Genomic DNA, 23376 nt, shown 5'->3' with positions numbered 1-23376 from the left:
TTATTATCTCATTGACCTTCTAATATATATATATGTCACTGTCTGGATAAAAGCATTTCTAGTAGCCCTTCTTTCTCTAAAGGCTATGCATTCACGGCTCAGCTGTGACTGGCCATTCCCAGCCCGTGTGTCTTTATCTTCCTACAGGAACATATGTGTGCTGCAATTTCCAAAATCCTTTGGTCTTCAGGCAGAACCCCACCTCTCTGCCACTGTTTCATCTACTGAAGACTACTCTCTTCATTTCTCCAGTTGCTAAGTTTTCCCCTCCCTTAAAGATTCCTCTCAAGCTTCAGCTACTCTCCACATCTTGGTGATCTGTTTTCTAGGCTCGGAACACCTCCAAACCAACTAATCTTTGCACCTAACGTGCTTCATTACCTAAGTCCTGACAGCTATCGTATTGACTTTCATATTTTGTGAATAAAGTCGTTTCCCTATAACAAGAGACAAATTTATTTTAGAAAAATGAGAAAATGAACACAAATGAAAAGAAGAAAATTGAGATCAACTTTAATTTCATCATTTTGTAAAACTGCTTCTTCTCATGTAAAAGTATTTTATGGATTCTCCACAAAATAGTTGCACTTTTAGTATCTTGATTGAACACATACATAATGAACACAAAACTCATATGATATCAGCAGTGCTTTTAAATAAATTAATAATTTCTTTTCATAACGATATTACCCATATTTTTGGAAAAATAGTAGTACATATATGACAGAATAGGTTGCCGAGGTTGCATTTTGAGTTTGGTAACACCTATTTTCAGGGTCCTCTCTGTATTCTGGATTGACAAGCTTCCTTCTTTTTATGCAATATTATGTCATTGAGTTAGAGATTTGTAAACTCTAAAGAACTAGGCAAGCATTTAAACACGTATGTCTCTGTAACATTTGCATAGTCATGCATATATTTACACATTTTAAATGTTATATATAATGTATATTATGTCACACTTGTGTAATCTATGTAAAAATCACATGGCTGAACTACCAGTGAAGGTCACTGTTTTTCAGGTGGATGCACCAGAATTACATAATTGTTGATGCTCTTGATGTTTTTGAATGCCTAGCAATAGAGTAGCAGAAGACTGTTTTTAAAAAAAATTAGTATTTTTGTGCAAGGAATGCCTTGCATGCTAAAATGGTTTCCTTTTGTCCCCAGAAAACTGTGTAATCCTGTCCAAAATGTCCCTTTTTTTGTGAACTCGGGCCTATAGCCAGCATAATCTCTCCATGGTAACCCTCTGGGGACAGGGTGGGTGAGAGGCAGCTATACCATGTGTCAGGTCAATCTGAGATGCACAACAGAGCTGAGGTTAGAGGAAATAGATGCTATGGCTTGGATGCTTCTCCTTGGAGTGAAGGGGAGACCCAGTGCAATAGCAAAGTTGGGATTTCAGTAAAAGCTTAACTCTAAATTTGGCTTTGGAAATATGACGACCACACTACCCAACCAGTAAATCTATGCTGCCCTGGGCTTGCCATGTTTGACCACTTTGTGGGGATGTGTACACTAATTTGAATGCCAGCAGGAGAATAGAATAGTTCCAGTTACTAAAACAAAAGTCTGCCATAATAACACCTAACACCACCCCTTGTAGTGCCTAGAGGTTGTAGATACCAGTAAGAATAAGCAAGTGAGAAAGTCAGAGAAGATGAATGCAAAACAGTGATCCTGGCTCCAGGAAAGTAATCCATAAAGCAGATAATTGAGAGTTTAGTCTAATCCTTTATAGATCTGCCTTCTTTCAGATTTTCTCATTACATAAATTGGTCAACAGGATTAAACTAAGCACTTTCAAAGCTCCATTAACATATTCAATCTGTGAAGTTACTGTTAATGCTTTAAGGGATAACTTACTAAATTGTTAAGTCTTCATGGCAGAAAAAAAAACAATAATGAAGCTATTACAAGTCCTTAAGATTGTAATAAGTAGCACATATGTATGTCTGGAGGATCTGCTTAATTGATGTCAGTTTACCTTCTCTAAGAGAAATAATTTTGGTTTCTGAGAAAAAGGAGGAGACAAAAGGAGACAACCACGAATGTGATTCTTTGCCTCTAGAAAATTCCCCTGTCTTCTCTGTCTGGATACTATGTTATTTTAGTTCTCCTGAGTAGCTCAGTGTCTCTAAAAATTTGTTCCATAGAAAAGTAATTCCATAAGGTGATCTTTAAAAAAGTTTCCTTAATCAAATAGATTTGGGAGATGCTGCATACTATGTCATTGTCTTGGAAATTAATAATTCACACTAGCATATTAACCATCTTAAAATTTTTGTATGTTAAAGAACTCTATTTAACTTTTTTAATAGCTCATTTCTAAAACTTATATAATGGAATAATATTAAAAAATACTTACAGATGTTTATCCATACCTGTAAATATTGCTGCTCCAAGGTCCCCACCTTTTGAAGCAATGAGTTTTGGGGTTTCAGAGGAAAGGGGGGTTGAACTAGAATGATAAAGGCATTATTCAATTCTGACTGTCAAATAAAATATGCTTTGGACACCTAGGAAGGCAGTAGTCATGGGCAGCAGGCTTTGTTGAAAGTTGAGATTCCTATATGCCACAGGTAGAGAACTCTAAAGAGATGATATAAGGTAGTCCTTGCTTCAGGGAAGAAAGCCTGAGTCTTCTGAATGTAGGAGTGTGGGAAGAAGAGAGTCAAAGGGAAGAGGAACACATGTGTACAATGGTTTCACTTTTAGACTAAGATCTTGTGGCAGAAGATTGCTAGGTAAATCTTCCATGAGGAAAAGTCAAAGCAGAGTGTCTTGTACATCATTTCTGGGTAAGAACTCTGGGAGAACATCACTAACCAATGGTACCGACTGGAGGGTTGGCATTAGAGTAAAAATAGCAGTGTGGTACATTCCTGTAGCCATGGAGTCCAGGTTAACAACTTTGAACCTCTTTTAGTTCCCAAATGGCATAGAAATATCCCAGGAATTTTTACAAGACCTATGGGAGAAGAGGAAAATAGCTGAGTAGAGAGCCAGTAAGCTTACTGCTGAAGATGAGTGAGGCAAACCACTGTACAAGATGAACCATCTCAGAGGTCAAGGGAGGAGACTTGCCAGCAAGAGGTCTGATCAAGGACACAGTGGAGGTTTTCAGAGTTATCTTTACTAATTAGAGTAAGGTGAGGTTTAGTCAGCAAGTGAAGACCCCTGGGTCCTGACTAAGCCAAGAGGCCAGGTCTTGTGTTGACCAGCTGTAGACATCTTCAGTGGCTACTAAGAGGCTGACCAGTGACTGAGAATACAAGAGACATCTTTGAGGAAGATTAGAGAAACCAGAAGACAATAATAAGAGAACCTCTTGTTTTTCACTGCCATTAGGTAGGTAAAAAGTGATGTGGATTTACAACATATGACAGCTTCTGTGGTATAAATATACCAGGCCTGATTTTAAACTACCAACATGATATCACCAAATACAGAGTTGGGAAGAGATGTGTATAATTGCCTCAGACTTCATGTAAACCCCACTTTTATGCATAAAGTATACCTGGATGCTAAGTTGAGAAAGGGTGGGGGAGGAAATAAGAGCCTGAAAGAACATTTATCTAAAGAGACTAAGATACATACTGTTAATGGCCAGTTAATGTTCTTTCCATGCCTGCTCCTCCCAAGCTACTTAGTTGAGTGGAAGATTATAAAAAATAATAATATTGGGAAAAATCTACATATTTTGCACATCAAAGTGTTAAATTTTTTAACACGCTCTATTATTTGAGCACAGAATGGTTTTCTACGTCTGGGTTACCAATTTGTGAATCACTACTCTTAACTACTCTGTCTTCATCAATCACTGATTTCTCTTCTTCCCATAAAGAGAGACAAAAAAAAAAAAATAGAAAAGATCAATGAAACAAAGAGCAGGTTTTTGAAAAGATAAGCAAAATTGATAAACCTTTTGCCAGGTTCATCAAGAAAAAAGAGGATGAAAATGAGCAAAATAAGAAAAGAAAGAGGATAAATAACAACAGAGATACAGAGATACAAAAAATCATGAGAATATTATGAACAGTTATATGCCAGCAAATTGGACAACCTATAAGAAATTGACAAATTTCTAGGAGCATACAACTTTCCAAGACTGAATCAGGAAGAAACAGGCAATCTGAACAGATGAATTACTAGTAGTGAAATTGAATTTGCAATTAAAAAAAAAACTCTCAGCAAATAAAAGTTCAGGACTGGACATCTTCCAAGGGGAATTCTACTAAAAATTTAAGGAAAGTTCATACCTATCCTTTTCAAAATATTCCAAAAAATTATAGAGGAGGGAACACCCAAATTCATTCTATGAGACCACAATTACCCTGATACCAAAACCAGACACAGACACTCCAAAAAAGGAAATTATAGGCCAATATCTCTGATGAATATAAACACAAAAATTCTCAATAAGATATTAGCAAACCAAATTCAACAATATATAAAAAGGATCATACACCATGATCAAGTGGGATTTATTCCAGGATGCAAGGATGGTTCAACATTCAGAAATCAATCACCACACTAACAAAAGGAAGGATAAAAATCACATGATCATCTCAATAGAAGTAGAAAAAGCATTTGACAAAATTCAACATTGATTCATGGTGAAAACTCTCATCAAAGTTGGTATGAGGGATATATTTCAATATAGGAAAGGCCATTTGTGACAAACCCACAGCTAACATCATACTCAATGGTGGAAAGCTGAAAGCCTTTCTCTAAAATCAGGAACAAGACAAGAATGCTCACTCTCACCACTTTTATTTAACATAGTATTGAAAGTACTAGTCACAGCAATCAGACAAGAAAAAATATATAAAAGGTACCCAATGGGGAAGGAAGAAGTAAAAATGTCACTATTTGCAGATGACATGATATTATGTATGGAAATCCCTAAAGTCTCCACCAAAAAACTATTAAAACTAATAAATGAATTCAAAGAAGTTGTAGAATACAGATTAATATACAGAAATCTGTTGTATTTCTATATACTAATAACAAACTATCAGAAAGAGAAAGCAAGAAAACAATCCCATTTAAAATTATATCAAAAAGTATAAAATACTTAGGAATAAACTTAACCAAGGAGGTGAAAGACCTATACTCTAAAAACTGTGAAACATTGATGAAGGAAATTGAAGGTAATACAAATAAATGAAAAGAGATTTGTGTTCATGGATTGGAAGAATTAATATTGTTAAAATGTGCATCTTACCAAAAGCAATCTACAGATTTAATTCTATTGTTATCAAAATACCAATGACATTTTTCACAGGTTTAGAACAAATATTCCTAAAATTTATAGGGAACTACAAAGACCCTAAATAGTCAAAGCATTCTTGAGAAAAAGGAACAAAGCTGGATGTATTAATATCACACTCCTTGTCTTTAGACTGTACAACAAATTACAGTAATCAAAAAGAAGATGTGGTGTACACACATACACACACCCACACAATGGAATATTACTCAGCCATAAAAATGAAATTCTGCTACTTGCAACAAGGTGAATGTGTATAGAGGTTATTATGCTTAGTGAAATAATTCAGACAGAGAAAGACACTCTACGTTATCATTTATACATGGAATCTATAAAATAAGACAAATGAACGAATATAATAAAACTGAAACAGACTCAAATGACATAGAGAACCAACTAGTGATTACCAGTGGGGAGAGGAAAGAGGGATGGGCAAGATTGGGTAGGGGATTAAGAGATACAAACTACTTTGTATAAAATAAATAAGGGCAAAGATATATTGCACAGGAAAAACATAAATTAAATAAAATATTTTGGGCTCAGGCTCAAAAGTTGGTTTCATGACTCAGGTTTGCTTTCCTCTTGGTTCTCTACTATAATTCTTTATATATATACTGTATGTAATATATTAAAATATATATAACATATAAATATATAAAACTGTATACATATGTAAATTTGTGAGTCTTTATCTGCAGTGTGACACCATCTCTAATGCTCAGCCAAATCATGTCTTATTCACTTCCCCTTGGTTCTCTGTCATCCCATCTAGCAATATATTCATAACCAAAGCTAGTATTTTCACTGCTCTCAAGTCAATCTCCACTTTCCCTACTTAATTTTCCAGTATTCTTGGAATCATCCTTTTTCCTTCTGTTTACACTCACTTCTAAGTAATGTGTCTTTCACTTTTTACCCTTATGTTTTACTCTCATTGCCACAGCCCTAGTTCAAACATTCAAGACTTCACATCTAAATAATCAGAATAGTCTCTTTGTATAATGATTTTTGTTTTATTTTGAAGACATATCTTTTGTAAATATTTAATATAGTTTACCATAAACTATAGTTAAACAAAAATAAACAAACAAGCTAAAAATAAGCCCAAAATTCCACTGCTCTATTTGTTAAATAGGATTTGTTTAATCCCATTTAACCAACACTATTTGTTAGACCTTTTGGTCAGTCTTTTCCCAAGTGTTGTGAACATGTGTGTGTGTGTGGGTGGGGGAGTGAGAGAGAGGTACTGTGCTAGGCACTTTACATATAGAATATCCTTAATTATTCAGAAAATTCCATGAGGTAAATATGATTATTCTCATCTTACAGATGAATAAACTGGGGCTTGGAGAGTCCTGCAAAATTATGGAGCTGGTTAAGTGGAGGAACAAAAGAAGTCAGATAAATCCCCAAACCTGTGCCCTTATCACTATATTATAACACAACCATGAGAACACATTGTACACACAATAAATGTGACTATTTTTAATGCTAAATATGCATTTTATAAACATGGAATCATAGTATGCATATTACATCTAACCAACTTTTAAATTATATAATATAATTTCAATTTTATATCAAACATATATTTAAATTTTTAACAATATCCAATTGAATGGCTGTAACATACTTCATTTATCTCTCTCCATTGATAGATATTTCATTATTTCCCTTTTTGCACTATGAGAAAGAAATTTCAGTAAATATTTGTGAGCATACATCTTTATGGATGATGTAATTACAAGTATTTTTTATGTTTATGTGAAATTCTCAATATTGAACACATATATATAGTGTGGATTAACACCAAAGAGGGCAAGAGAATGAGGGGAAGCCATCGCCAGGGGCCAGGCCTGCTGCTGCTGTATTCTCATGGACCACAAAGGAGGGTGAGAGGTCTAAATTCAAACCTGGCCTTTTAGGCCCCATGATGTAATAGTTTTAAAAGTTTTAAGAAAGCAGAAGAAGAAAGAAAACAATCCCAGCCTAGTGGTTGCCTAATCTGTGCTTGAACACTTGCAGAAGCAAGGAGCTTACTATTTTTCCACAACTCCCAATTCAGTTCATGTCTGTCTTTAACATTTTGGGGGCCCAAGGCAAGAAGCTCATATATTATGTGCCTAAATATTTAAAATAAATCCTTCAAGCTAAAAAAAAAAGTTATGTTTTTTTTTTTTCTACTCTTGGCACCATCCCATACTATGAGGTACCTGGTCTGTATGTGTGTGGACATCTTGCCCACAAGTCTGAAGTCTGCATATTCCCCCTGTGGAACCCCCAGACTTGGATGCACACACAGGCTTGGGTGCATATATTAAAAAGGAAACTCTTAGAAAAGGTTTGAGAGTATGCATAAGGATGAGATTATTTCCAACTGGTGGAATAGTTTCATGAAAGAAGGGCATTTAAGCTATTAACTCCCACAGGTGAAAATGGGAAAGAAGAGAGGAAGTATGTGTGAGGTGTGGGCAGAAGCAAAGGAGTGAGTGAATGCTGGTATGAGTGAGAAAGTGTGGTGAGGAAGCTGGTAGGGATTTTGTAAGACAAAGACCTATGGTAGGTTAGGAGGACCTAAAATGATGTAAGGAGGTGGAACTTTATCTTATAGGTAGAGGCAAATTACTAAATTTGTGAGCATGGAAGTGACATAGTTGATTAGATCTGTATTTTAGACCACCAACTTCAGTAGCGAAATTGAAGGTGAATTGTAGGTATAGATCAGTAGAGAAACTGAATAGTCCTTCAAATTTCCTGCCTCTGAATTTTTCCTCACAATGTTCCCTCACAGTAATGGAATAAAAATTATTACTTCCTAGGCAGTCAGTCATGAAGTGTGGAAAGACAAATGGTGAGTTTAATGTTGGTCCATAGGTCTACCATCATGCAGCCCATATAGCAGAGGACTAATAGCAGTATCCCAGCAGACACTTGCCTTCAGAAAGATGTCCAGTTCTGTTAGTGTAGAACCCATACAATGTCTTAAAAGATTTTGGTTTTCTGGAGTTTTGGCAATAGGTTTGTTTGGTGTGTGTGTTTGTGTGTGGTATTAAATACACAAATGCTGAAAACCTGAACCCTATTTGCTATTTACAGTCTGGAGAGGGGCAGAGAGCAATGGGTCACCTGTATGTTTCTGTACTGAAGAAGCTGATAAAAAGCAGAGAGAGAAAAGATAAAGACAGTTACCTCTGGGATCTAATTTGGGAATCTGAAGAACATTGTGAAACAAAATCTGTGTACACACAGGGAAAGTAAAATATCTAGCAATTATACTCTGTTACTCTAGGCATAATTGTGGACTTTCAAAAGTACATATTATTTATAAGGAACACTATAATTATAATCATTCCATGAAATACATTATTTCCTGGACTACCTGTAATAGCTCCTTTGAGGCTGTCTGTGGAAGGCCAAATTATTGTTCTAATTTTGGTATGTTGGTTACGGCACAGAGGTGAGGGTTGGTGGCAGTCATCACTGGCTGTCAAACATGAACAATCACATGCTGTGAGAAAATGGGTTTTTTTAGGGTGAAGTTCAGATATTGCACATAAAGCTTCTTAGTTTAAAAAAGGCGTGTGACTTGGGTTTGTTGTCTTATCTATTTACTTTGTGAAATTGAATGTAAAGCTGTTAAAGATTTAGGTATTGCCCTCCTCAGTCTCCGTTCTTATAGTTGATGACATCAGCGACACCATTTCCTTTTATCTTTGCTCTGATTATCCAGTCCTTCCTTCTGCCTCACAGCTTTTCCTGCTGACCTCTTCCTCTCTATCTTCTGTTTGTCATACTTCCTGACTGCTCACAAAGGAAGATCAAAGAAAGCTGATCATCAAGAGACTTGGGTTTTTATAATCTCAGCTCTGCCACTTAGTTAGTGGCATAACTTTGGGCAAATCCTATTACCTTCCTTATCCTAAGTTTCCTTCATCAATACAAAGTGGAGTAAGAAATAGATGACCTCCCAGGTACTCTTCAACTCTGACATTTGTGACTCTAACAAACCCAGGATGTAATTATTATAACAGTAGTAAGAGATATAACTAAAGAAAAGCTGTTCAAAAATATGAAGTGCTTTTGTGGTAATACTACAGAGACATCATGAATGCTGCAAAACACTCCATGTGAATTAATTTTCTTATATTTTTATGAGGTTTTTTTTCTCCCCCAACCCAAAAACTATTTGTCAATGGAGAAATGTACTCTGTTTTTTCCTTTAATCACCATGCAGTACTATATTCAAATTTAAGGATGCTCTGTCCATTAATAATATATGCTAACATTTCTTGTGGAAGAATATTCTGAGATCTAGTTGCTACTGCACTTACTAAATCCCGTGGATAACTGATTGGTTATATAACAGACTCTGTTCTACATCAAATAATGAATGAAGGACAGTTATCCAGAAATTAAACATTTTGCAGAGCATCAATTACTACAAAGGAACTGAGATTTGAAAGCCGAGACCTGAGTTTCAGTCCTGGATTCAAGAATTCTTAGTTTGTACCCAAATCCAATTGGGTCCAAGTGACTCAAAATCTTAGCATTATTTTACTCTTGTCACAGAAAATATTCTTGAAAGACAATGTGATGTAATTTCTAGCCAGGAAATAGAGTAATAGCAGTATTCATGAAAAGCAAAAGGTATTTTAGAAAATAAAATACCTGTTTCTGTTATTAAGTAGAAATCACAGTTGAATTTGTGATCAAGGGAGTTATATTTGGCAAATATAACTCCTGGTTAATGAGATTCAGACCAGAATGATTGGGAGCAGAAATAAAGTCAGAAGCCATTTGAGGGAGGGAAAAGAGGAGCAATGAGCATCGTATTAGAATATATAACTTCGAGGTGGTAGCAAAAGTTATTTCTGGACATGTCTGATAGGAAATTGAAAATAAAGCCTAACGGTATATGTTGAGGTACTATTTGTGCAGAAATTATAACTGAAGCCTTATTAGTAGAGCTCTGAGAGAGAGAGTATAGAGTACAGATTTTCAGACTTTAGTGGGAATAAGAATATCTTGGAGTTGGTGGTTCTGACCTCAGAGATTCTGATTCAGTGGGCTTAGGATGGGACAAAGAAATCCATATATTCCACTAGCACCCCAAGGATTTTGATGCAGATAGTCTGTTCCCTATACTTTAGGGCAGTGGGTTTCAAACTTTAACTTGCATCAGAATTACCTGGAGGGCTTGTTAAACCACAGATTGCTGGGCCTCACGCCTAAGGATTCTGATGCAGTAGACCATGGGGCCAGGCAAATTACCATTCTAACAAGGCAAATGCTTATGCTACTGGTCTGGGGACCACATTTTGAGAATGCCTACCTTAGAATGATTTCACTGACATATAGATATTAAAAGAGGTTCAAGAACAGACTTCTGGAAAATAATCACTTTCACGGGCAGCAGAAAGAAGAACTGGTGCACAGTTATAAACCCAGAGAAAAGCACCATAGGAGTAAGCTGGCTCAAAGATGCAAGTGAGTGAGGGACTAAAAAAAGGAGCAAGGGTCTGGAACTGTCTAAAAGGATGTGGCTAAGTCATAGGAAGAGTGAGCTTGCAAAATGAAGGCCATGTCACTTGGCAGGACATGGTGAAGTAAGAGGACTTTGAGCTCACCTCCCTCATGAACACATCAAAACGATAACTACACATAGAGCAACTCTTGCTGAAATTGACCTGAAGACTAGCAGACTGGCTCCTCTACAACCAAGGCTGTAAAGAAAGAATCACACTGGGTTTGGTAGGAGGGCAGGAGATGTGATCTAGATGGGACCTGCACCCCTAGAGGCGGGTGATATCACAGGCTCATGGATCCTCCCTGGGGAGCATGGGGTTCAAGCCACACATTGGGCATGCCAGCCCTGGGGTCTGACACCAGGAAGACAAGCCCCTTAGTTGGTTTGAAAACCAGAGGGGCTTATGAGAGAGTTGTAAGAAACCCAGAATCTGTTCTTGGAGAGTGTGCACAGTCTTGCTTACTCCTGGGAACACTGTGGAGGCTACAGATTGAAAACTGCCTGGTGTTCTGGCCTGATTACCAGGATCACCCAGTATGCCCTCCAGCCCACACTGGGTTCCTGCTCCTGCATCTCCTCTCTGGCACTGATCCCCACTAAGGTGGAGGCAGCCATTGCCAAGGAGAGTGTGCACACTTGGAGGGAACAGAACTGGTTTGGGCCCTGACCCTGCCTCTGACCAGGGCAGAGGCAGATATTGCCAGAGCAGGAGTCTGTGTACAGACTTGGGAGGGAGTGGAACCAGCTCCAGGGTAGAGGTTGCCACTGCAGGTGTGTGCATCTGTGTGCAGACTTGGGAACATGTGGAAACAGCTGAGTAGTATGACTCCAGCCCCTTCAGTCCCGACCCAGTCTCTAACCAAGGTGGCATACCTGGGAAAAAGTAAAACCAGTGCAAAAGTGCAGCCCCAAGACCTCAGGCTCCAGCCATACCCTCAATCATCATAGAGATGGCTCTTATATCTGGGAGAAACCCAACTCCCTCAGGGCTCCTGCTCTAGCCCCTTGGGCCCTGACCCCACCCCCAATAAGACAGTGACTGCCATTGAGCCTAGAAGAAGCCCAGGCTCACACCTGGCTTTGGCTTCAGCCCCTCTGAATCTAGCCCTACCTCTCAGCAAGGTGGTGGGTGCCAGATAACCCAAGGGGAAGGCACAGCCTGTGTTCATTTCAGATCCAGATCTCCCACCAAAGCCACTGGGCACACATAGACTGCAAAGGGATGTTCCCACACAAGGATTTGCCTTCAAAGACTGGGATAGATAACTGTTTCACCTAATTTTGTAGAGACAGAGAAGGTTAAACAAAATGAGAAGACAGAAGAATATGTTTCAAATGAAAGAACAAGGAAAAAACCCTGAAAAACCCTAATGAAAAAGAGATAAATAGTTTACCTGATAAAGAGTTGAAAGCAATAATAATAAGAATGAGAAATGAGAAATGACTTTGGGAAAACAGTAGATGAACAAATGATAATCTCAAAGAAGAACTAGAAAATATAAAAAAGAACAAAACAGAGCTGAAGAATATAATAATGGAACTGAAAAATACAGTAGAAGGAATTAACAGCAGATTAGGTGATACAGAACACTTAAGCAATCTGGAAGACAGAATAGTGAAAATCACCTAATCAGAATAGCAAAAAGAAAAACAAATAATAAAAAAAAAGAGGATCATTTAAGGGACCTCTGGGACAACATCAAGCATACTAACATTTGAATTATAAGGGTTCCAGAAGAAGAGAGAAGCAAAGGGGCAGGAAATATATTTGATGAAATTATGGTTGAAAACTTCCTAAACCCAAAGAAGGAAACAGATATCAAGGTACAGGAAGCAAGGAGAATCCCAAACAAGATGAACCCAAAGAAACCCACAGGAAGATAAAGATAATGATAAATATAAAGACTTTTAAAGGCGGCAAGAAAAAATAAAGAGTCACATGCAAGGGAACCCCCATAAGGCTATCAACTGATTTTTCGACAAAAACTTTCCAAGCCAGAAGGGACTGGCATGATATATTCAAAGTGATGAAAGGAAAAACCTGCAACCTAGGATACTCTACCCAGCAAGATTATCATTGAAGGAGACATAATGAGCTTCTCAGACAAGTAAAAACTACAAGAGTTCATCAATACTAAACCCATCTTGAGTCTTCTCTAAGTGGAAAAGAAAAGGTTACAACAAGAAATAAGAAATTATAGGAAGGGAAAAATCCCACAAGTAAGGGCAAGTATATGGTAAAGGAAGTGGTTCAACCACTTAAATAAGCTAGTACAAAGGCTAAAAGACAAAAATTATAAAATCAACTATAACTACAATGAACAGTTAAGGGATAGGCTTGAAGATGTAAAATATGACATCAAAAACACAAAATGTGGGGAGAGGAGTAAAAATGTAGATCTTTTAGAGTGTGTTTGAACTTAAATGACCTCCAGTTTAAAACAAGTAGATATAGTTATAGGTCACCATATATGAACCCATAGTAAATACAAATCAAAAACCTACAAAAGACACACAGAAACTAGAGAGAAAGGAATACAAGCATACCACTAAAGAAAATCACCAAACTACAAGGAAAGAAATGAACAGAAGAAGAAAAGAACAGAGAACTATAAAAACAACCATAAAACAAATAACAAAATGGCACTAAGTACATTCCTATCAATAATGACTTTAAATGTCAATGGACTACATGCTCCAATCAAAAGACATAGGGTGGCTGATTGGATAGAGAAAACAAGACCCAAGACCCATCTATATGCCGCTTATAAGAGACTCACTTCAGAGCTAAAGACTCACACATACTGAAAGTGAGGTAATGGAAAAAGATATTTCATGCAAATGGAAACAAATGGGATATATATATATATATATATATATATATATATATATATATCCCATTGTATATATATATATATATATATATATATATATATATATATATATATATATATATACATACACACACAATGGAAAATTATTCAGCCATAAAAAGAATGAATTTTTGCCATTTGCAACAACATGGATGGACCTGGAGGGTATTATGCTTAGTGAAGTAAGTTGGACAGAGAAAGACAATAACTTCATGCTTCTACTTATATGTGGAATCTAAAAAATGAAGCAAATGGAGAAATACAACAAAACAGAAACAGACTCCTGGATACAGAGAACAAACTAGTGGTTACCAGTGGGAAGAGGGGTTGGGGGAAGCCCAGGATTGGGGAAGGTGATTAAGAGGTACAAACTACTAGGTATAAAATCAATAAGATACAAGGGTGTAATGTACAGCACAGAGAATATAGCCAGTATTTTATAATAATTTTAAATGGAGTATAACCTATAAAATATTGATCCATTATGTCATACACCTGAAATTAACATAAAATTGTAAATCAACTATACTTCAATTAAAAAATTTGAGAAAATATGCTCAACATCACTAATTATTAGGCAAATGCTAATCAAACTAAAAATAAGGTACTGTAACATACCTAAAGTAGATCTTAAATTTAAAAAATTAAAAACACCAAGCATTCACATGGAGGTGGATCATTTGGAGCTCTCATACGTTGCTGGTGACAATGTAAGACAGCATAACCATTTTGGAAAGCTGTATTTCAGCTCCTTATAAAGTTAAACATGTACGTACTGTATGACCCCCACAAAAACCTATACATGAATATTTACAGCAGCTTTGCTTATAATAGTTAAAAAATGGAAAACAGTAGCTATCATTCCACAAGTGCTTAGAAAAACTAAGGTACATCCATATGATGGAATACTGTGCAACAATAAAAAGAATGGACTTTAGATTCATGCATAAACATGGATGAATCTGAGATGCATCTTGCCAAATGAAAGAACTCAGGCCTGAAAGGCTAGATGGTGTGTGATTCCAATTATATGACATTCTGCAAAAGGAAAACTATAGGGAGGAAAACAAGTAAATGATGCTTGGAGCCATGGGGTGGGCAGAAGAGTTGTCTTTAAAGGAGTAGCATAGGAGAATTTGGAGTCGGGGTTTAGAACTCTTCCATATGGAACTGTGGTGGTAAAAACATGACTCTATACACTTGTCAATCCTTTAGATGTATACACCACAAAAATAAACAACTATTTACTACACATTAATAGAAAATCAACAAGGATGTGAATAAAGATGGAATATAGACTGTGCAGAAAAATGAAGGCCATAGCTACCTAACTGGATGTCAAAAAAGGATGTCAAGATCAGAAAAATAAAGAGAGGGGAGAAATCTTCAACTCCTCATTCCATTGAAAAGTCCTTGCTTTCTTTCCTTTCTCTGGTGCACTTGTCCTGCAAAATACCATTACATGTTTGGTCAGCCCCCATACATGGCTATTGAGTGCCTCAAAGTAACTAAAACCTTTTCAGAATAAAGGTATTCAACCCCATGTATTGTCCTATTTTTCCCAGCTAAACTCTCTTTCACATTTCTCATATTCCCAAAACCCATTTTTGAAATTACCTAGCATTTTCACCATATCTCTCAATACTCTCAGCAGATAATCTGGTGACCTCTTTCAATGTCTTGAGCTTTGATCCTTTCCTTTTATTTGCCAATGTATGGAATAATTAGTTGGTTCTCTATCATCTTCCAAAAGTGAACACTGAGGTTGTTTTTAGCGTGATCCTGAACTCAGGGATTTAAAAATATTTTATTATGTTTTTATCCATTAAATTATTGTTCTTTTTGATACTCAAATATTCTCAATTTTGGCCAGTAGGAAATATTTCAAACTGGACCCTTATCCTGCTTGTACAACCTCAGTAATGACCGATAGCTCTTTTGCTTTCCAGTATGACAAACTTTCCAGATCCATATTGTATATATCTTGTCTGAGACTGGGATTCAGCCATTTGTTCAAGAAGCCTTTACTAACTTTAATTTTTAAAAAAGTTACAAGCTGGGAATTGCAGAGTGTTCAGAATTACAGGGTGTTTTCTATTCTCTTTTTGAAGCACTATCCTTTTGTTTCCAATACATTACTCTCTTCTAATTTTTCTTTAACTTACCTGAATGATTCTTCTCAGTCTTTATAAATGTTGATTTCCCACACAATCTCAACATACACACACTCTCCAGGTGATCATATCCATTCCTCTAATCTACATAAACTACACCCTTATGACAATATTTTTCAATCTAAGCTATCAGCAAGGGTCTCTCTTATAAACTCTCTATTCCTCATTACATTTCTTCATTCATTTTTCTTTTTAATAATCCCTCCCTTACACCTTGCACCACCCTGTGTCCCCTCTATATCTGTTAATGTCACTCCACCACCACCCATGCAGATTTTCAAGCCAAAATCTAGGGGCCCTTGTGGAGTCCCCCTCTTTTTCTCATTTACCACTTGCAGCCCATTACTGAGTCCTGTCAATATTAACCACTACCAGAGTGGACCACAACACCCTAACCTCCAGAAGTATTCAGCACCTCCTAATGGATATTGTGCCTTGACTCTTGGACCCTCTTCAGTCTACTTTCAGCAGAGCAGCTGGCAGAATTTTAAAAAACGCTTAGACATGTTACTAATCTCAGCCTAAAACCCAAGGCTTACCATCACATTTAGAATAAAACCCAACCCTTTATCATGGCCTTCCTGGCCTCTGTTTACTTCTCAGCTGTGAGCTCTCCACTTGTTCACACTTTGCCAACCAAATGGCTGTGTCTATTCCTTAGACACACTAGGTTCATTCTTCACTCTGAGTCTTCACTCTTTCCAATAACTCTCCTGAGAATGTACTCCCCTATCACATCCCTTATTTCTAATAGCTCTCTTAGCAGTTTCCTTCATCCATCTGGAATTTATTGCAAATGTTTATTAAATAATAGAATGAAAAAATGGATAGAGCTGAATAAATCAATATTTCTTTCTTCAATTTTGTTCTCCTTCAAAAATCTTCAATTTTGATGTCAGAATGAGATCAAGTACCAGGAGTAAAGGGAGAGGAAAGAAACAAGAACTTGAAGGTAGGAAATGCTTAGTATAGTTATTGCAGTTCAAGTACTAGAAAATTCAATGAAGAACATGTAGAAGTAACCTGGCATCTCTGTTGGAGTCTTATGTGAATATTAAACTTTAGATTGTTAACAATAACAAGGACACATGATATTTAGATCTATAGCTTAGGCAGTTTTAATTGATATGGAGACACGCTACTGAAATGCCTATGCTCCTAAGATTGTACCAAATTTTCACTTAGAGTTCTGTGATGTGAGACTTGAAAATTTGTGAAAAGAACTGAATAAAACACTATTTTCATATATGTGTGATATGGTTTTCCTTGACTAACTATAAGAAACAATGATTTCAGGGAATTTTACAGCACTTAACAGTTTTGTTCTACTGTCTTTTGGCCTCCATTATTTCTGATGAGAAATTAGTAGACATTCAAATTGTTGTCCCTTAATGTAATGTATAATTTTTCTCTAGATGCTTTCATGGTATTTTTACTTTTGATTATTTTTTTTTAACAGTGTGACTATGATGTGCCTAAGCATATGGTTTTCATTGCACTTATTCTACTTGGGGTTCACTGAGCTTTTTGAATCCATAAATATATCATTAACAAAATTTGAGAATTTTAAATCTATTATTTCTTCAAATATTTTTTTCTGCCATATTCTCTCCTTTCCTTCTGGGACATCAATTATACATATGTTAGATCCTTTGTTATATTCCTATAAATCCTGATCATTTGGTTTCATTATTTTTTCCCTCTGTTACTCAGATTGGATGATTTCATTGATCTATCTTTAAGTTCACTGATCCTTTCTGCTATGTATTCATTCAGCTTTCAGCCCATCTACCGATTTATTATTCACATTTCATGTTTTTTCATTTTAGAATGAAAAACTTGATTTTATTTTATAGTTTCTATTTCTTTGCTGATATTTCCTGTCTTCTTATTCATCACAAGCATGTTTTCCCTTACTTCACTGAGCAGAGTTACAACAGCAGGCATAAAAGCTTTGTCTACTAATTCTAACACAGAGGTTATCTTGGGATTAGTTTCTGTTCATTGTCTTTTCTCTTGAGAATTGTTGATATTTTCTTGGTTCTTCATTTGTAAAGTGATTTGGCATTATATTCTAGACATTCTGAATATTATGTGTGGTGGCTCCAAATTCTGTTACTTTCTTATGAGGAATGTTTATTTTTTGTTTGTTGGATGTTTGTTTGTTTAGACAATTAACTTGTTTGGACTCAAACTGAAAACTCTTTCTCTCGGGTGGAAGCTCCAATTTAAATTATATTCCCTTATCCTTAGCTGGGTGGCTTCTGGTTGCATGGTTCAGGGGCTACCAGAGATTTGGGCACAGTTATATAGAGAAGCTGAGGGTCCTCTCTATTTATCTCTCTTTTCCAGAATTCCCCCTTCACTGTCAAGTTGCTGTAGTATCTTAAATTCTTTCTTCTAGTTCTTCAGTCTACAAGGACTATCTATGGGTTTTAATAAATACTTTTAGTAACACCACTAGGCACTGACTACCTGCACTCTCAGGTTAAAAGTCATAAAAACAGGAAACTCACCATGGTAGATTCCTTTCCCTTTGTCCAAGTGCTGATTTCGCTCTTCCTTATGGTCACTCTCCAGTAATTTCAGGTACATTTTTGTCTGTTTATTTGTTTTATTTTGTTTTGTTTTTGCACTGAGTTTATAGTTGGTATCTTCAGGAGACTCAGTATGATAGAGGTGTATTTAGCTATCCTGGCAGTGCAGTTTTAAAGAATATTCTTTTAGGAATAAGGTTTACTTAAAATTTTAGTATTTTTGATATCAAACTGCTAAAATACATTTAAATGAGAGATAATAGTTAGTGTCTATTATTATCCAAAATCAAAGTCTTTTTTTTCCCTTCAAGGTTTTGTTTGGACTTTTAGAATGAAAGATTATAGAATTGTTTCATAGTTTATCCTTTTCTGTAACTTATTATATGCGACTTTCATTACTTGGTTTTATTCAGTGACTATTTTGCATGGGCATAGTTTTTGGCCATGGATATACATTGAAGGGTAAATTAGAATATCTACCCTTAAGAAGCTCTATTTAATAGAGGAGACCAAATACATCAACAAGTATTGTAACAGAGGTATTAACTGCTATATCATAGATAGGTCCAAAGTGCTTTGGGAACACATGGAAAGGTAAAATTAGCTTTGCTTGTAGAGTAGGTGTGGAGGGACCAAGGAAAACACCATAGGAAAGATAAGATTTATAAACTGAGCCTTGAAAGTTTATAAGAGCTCACAGGTAGTTCAAACAGCGAGATAGATATATATATGTATATACGCACATGCATACATACTGAGGGTCAAAAGCCATGAAGATCAAAAGCCTTTTAATGATGCTGTGCACACTATGTAGCTATAAATTTAATTAATTTGATACCATAATTGACATTTCAGGAGAGAATGTGATTTCATTAGGGAAGGCAATGAATTCTTTAATTCATTTTGAAAAACTTTTAATTTTGAAATATTATAGATTTATAGGAAGCTGCAAAGATAGTACAAAGAGTTTCTGTGTATTCTTCACCCATCTTCTCTCAATGGTCACATCACACATAATTATAGTACAATATAAAAACCAGGAATTTAATATTGGTATAATGTATGTGTATAGCTCTATGCCATTTTAACACAAGTATAGATTTGTGTAGCCACCACAGGATCAAGATAACAGAACCATTACATCACCACAAAGACCTCCTTCATGCAACCCCTTTATTATCACATGCACCCGCCCCCTCCAACTATCCTTAACCTCTGAAATCCACTAATCTCTTTTCCATCTTTATAATTTTTTCATCTTGAGAATGTTATATAAGTAGAATCACCTTATGTGACCTTATGAGACTGGCTTTTTTCACTCAGCACAATGCCCTTGAGATCTAACCAAGTTGTTGCAAGTATCTATATTTATTGCTGTGTTTTTTTCTCAACATTACTCTAGCTGCATTCCTAAATGTGGATAAGTTGGGTTCTCATTTTCATTAAATTCAATATATATTTTTATGTCCCTTTAAACTTCTTTCTGAATCCATGGGTTATTTTGATTCCAAGTGTTTTCAGGTTTTCCTGTAACCTTTCCATTACTGATACTGATTTAATTCCATTGTATTCAGAGAACATACTCTGTATGATTCCAATTCTTTTAAAATTTGTTGAGGTATCTTTTATGACTCAAGATAGGGTCTGTTTTGGTAGATGGTCCATGGGTGCTTGAAAAGAATATTTGTTCTTCTGTTGTTGAGTACAGTGTTCAATAAAGGTCTCTTAGCTCCTGTTAGCTGATATCTTTTTTGAGTTCTTCTCTAGTCTTGTTGATTTCTAATTGTTCCATCAATTACTGAGGGAGGGAGTTTAAAGTCTCTAATTGTAACTATGACTTTATATCTCCTTTCACATCTATCAGTTTTTTTTTAAATTGAAGTATAGGTGATTTACAGTGTTGTGTTAATTTCAGGTGTGCTGCAAAGTGATTCTTTTTCAGATTCTTTTCCATTGTAAGTTATTACAAGATATTGACTTTAATTCTCTGTGCTCAGCAGTAAATCCTTATTGTTTATCTATTTTATATACAATAGGGTGTATCTCTTAATCCCAAACTCCTAATTAATCCCTTCCTCCCCATCTCCTTTCCCTTTTGGAAGCCATAAGTTTGTCTTCTATGTTTGTGAGTCTGTTTCTGTTTTGTAAATATGCTCATTTGTATCACCTTTTTAGATTCCGTATATAAGTGATGTCATATGATTTTTGTCCTACTCTGTCTTCCTTACTTCAATTAGTATGGTAATCTCTAGGTCCATCCATGTTGCTGCCAATGAGATTATATCATTCTTTTTTATGGTCGAGTAATAGTCCATTGTGTAGATCTCAATCTCTCTCTCTCTCTATCTATCTATATATCACTATATACATTTCACATCTTCTTTATCCATTCATCTGTTTAGGTTCCTTCCATATCCTTGGCTATTGTAAATAGTGCTGCTGTCAACATTGGTCACCTACCCTCTCTTTATCCAAATATCCAATCCATCAAGGAAGAAGTCTGTGAAATTGGGCTTGAGGGTAGAGAATGGTATTTCCTAAATCAGTTTTGGCTCTGGGCATTAGATGTGGGTGGAACCAGAAGGAGGGTCCAGTGTTAGGTTTATAAAAGGAGGAAGCAAGACATCTTGATGTTAACTATCATCACAACTGCCACAGTTCTTGCTGGGTCGACTTCATTCGTTCTTCCCTAGAGGTAGGGACTTGCAGGGGGCAGGGGAAAAGCTGAAAGTATGGAATGTCAGGGTTTCTTGTGCAAAAAGTGGGTCAGGAGTGGGGGTGGGGTGGGGGGATGGGAGGAATGGGGGATGGCTAAGCCCCCACATGTTCTGGGGAAGGCCCACACAGGAGAAAGCTGGTTGGGCCAGGACTATGTACTTGGAAGTACCGGCTATGCCCCTGGGACACTGACCCTTACCGGGGTGTGAGCCTGGCAAGTTGGTTTTACTTTTCAGTTGACACTACCCTGTCGTAGGCTCTGGGCTAGGCCATGAAGTGGGGAGGGGGGTGCTTGGCATGAGCAAGGTGGAGGGGAGGAGAGGAGACAGGGGATCTGCCTGGAATGCTTTGGCCTCACCCACTTCGTGCTCCAGTTTAACAGTGACTGAAGGAAGGAACCCGCCACCATGGGCAAAGAGAAGAGCCATATCACTATCATCAGCCATTTGGACTCTGGCAACTCCACCACCACCACCAGGCATCTCATCTACAAGTGTGGAGGGATCGACAAGAGGACCATTGAGAAGTTTGAGCAGGAGGCAGTGGAGGTAAGGCACCCGCGGTGCCTGTGTCTAGGACTGGCGGGGAGCTGGAGGAAGGATGTCCAGCTCCTGGGTGGGTCTGGTGGCAGAGCATGGACAGTAGGGTGCGCTGTCGGGTCTAAGGAACTGCTGAAGTCGCCAGGCTAGACCCCTCTGCTCACCATCGATGCTGCTCTACTCACTGCCATCCCTCTGTAGACGGGTAAGTGCTCCTTCAAGTACACCTGGGTGCAGGACAAACTGAAGGCAGAGAAGGCAGAGAGAGAGAGAGCAGTGGCAATGCCATCAACATCTCCCTGTGGAATTCTGAGACCAGCAAGTACTACATCACCATCATTGATGCCCCGGACCACAGGGACTTCATCAAGAACATGATCACAGGCAACACCCAAGTAAAGCAGCCCATGTTCCCAGGGGCATCCCTATGGGGGGAGGGGCAGTGGAGGGAGGGAGGAGAGGTTCGGAACGGGAGGAAACTTAGGCTTTATTTCTGGGACTTGGGGAAGGTCAGTATCATAAGCCTTAGAAGGTTTTCCTCACCCCACATCAATCATCAATTCTGAAAGAAATGGAGGAGGACAGACCCTAATGAGGAGGCTCAGACACCGTCCCCCTTTCAGGCTGGGGCAGGGACCAGGTTTTCTGACACCCAGACAAGTAGGTCACTTGGGGTCCAGGAGGAAGGAACTAAAACCTCATGTGTGGGACTGGGTGAGAGTTTAACTGGAAGGTGGGACCTCTGTGCACAGCAGCAACCAAGGGATCCACGAATTTGTCCCCTTCTGGAGAGTGTCCCAAGCCATTCCCTACATTCCCGGAGCTTTACCAAGGGGCCTGGGCCTGCCCGAAGCTCTAGCGTCTTCCCAGCCGGTCCAGGGCTCCCTCCCCTAACTAACCCCTTGACCCCGTGATGTCTGTGTCCTGCAGGCTGACTGCGCAGTGTTCATTGTGGCCGGCTGCTGGGCGAGTTCTAGGCGGGCATCTCCAAGCAGGGGCAGACCCTCAAGCATGGGCTTCTGGCCTTCACCTTGGGCGTGAAGCAGCTGATCGTGCCCGACAACAAGATGGACTCCACTGAGCCCACCTACAGCTCTGCGCGCTTCCAGGAGATCACGAAGGAAGTGAGCGCCTACATCAAGAAGATAGGCCTCAGCGGTCTTTGTGACCATCTAGGGCTGGCACAGCGACATGCTGGAGCCCAGCACCAACATAAGTGCGGGCTGGGTCTGTGGGTAGCCGGGCGGGTGGGCAGCTGGCGCGGGTCCTGGTCCTGGTCCTGGGGTGGGCGCCCAGGTAGCCACGCCCCAGGCTCACCTCTCTTTGCTCCTCATCCCCATCCCCACAGATGCCTTGGTTCAAGGGCTGGAAGGTTGAGTGAAAGGAGGGCAGCACCACCAGGGTGACTCTGCTGGAAGCTCTGGACTCCACCCTCCTTCCCACTTGCCCATTCATCAAGCCCCTGAGGCTGCCTCTGCAAGACTTGTACAAGATTGGAGGTGATGTGACAGGGCTTCTATAGGAATGATGGAGTTGAATGAGCTCCGGTGTGTGATTTGCCAGGGTTCAGATCCTGACTTGTGAGCTGGGATAAAGTACCAAAGCCCCCAGCATTTCCAGTTTATCTGATACACAGCATAAATAGCCAGTCATCAGATTCAGCACTTCCTACCAGTGCTGCAGGTGACCTTGGTCCTTGATCCCAAGAACCAAGGGACCTCCCAGGAAGC

General features: G+C 38.1%; 1 pseudogene across 1 annotated transcript; it reads left to right on the top strand.

Annotated features, from left to right (window-relative positions):
• Positions 1-21514: 21514 nt before the first annotated feature.
• LOC309808936 (elongation factor 1-alpha-like) lies at positions 21515-23168 on the top strand (annotated as a pseudogene). Its single transcript has 4 exons — positions 21515-21655; positions 21848-22041; positions 22577-22858; positions 22995-23168. The product of its transcript is annotated as an elongation factor 1-alpha-like (transcript).
• Positions 23169-23376: the final 208 nt, after the last annotated feature.

This window comes from Mesoplodon mirus (assembly GCF_964341445.2).
Source record: "Mesoplodon mirus genome assembly, chromosome: 7".
Classification (NCBI taxonomy): Eukaryota; Metazoa; Chordata; class Mammalia; order Artiodactyla; family Ziphiidae; genus Mesoplodon; species Mesoplodon mirus.
The sequence above is the reverse complement of the archived record's forward strand: the minus strand, read 5'-3'. Positions and strand labels throughout refer to the sequence as shown.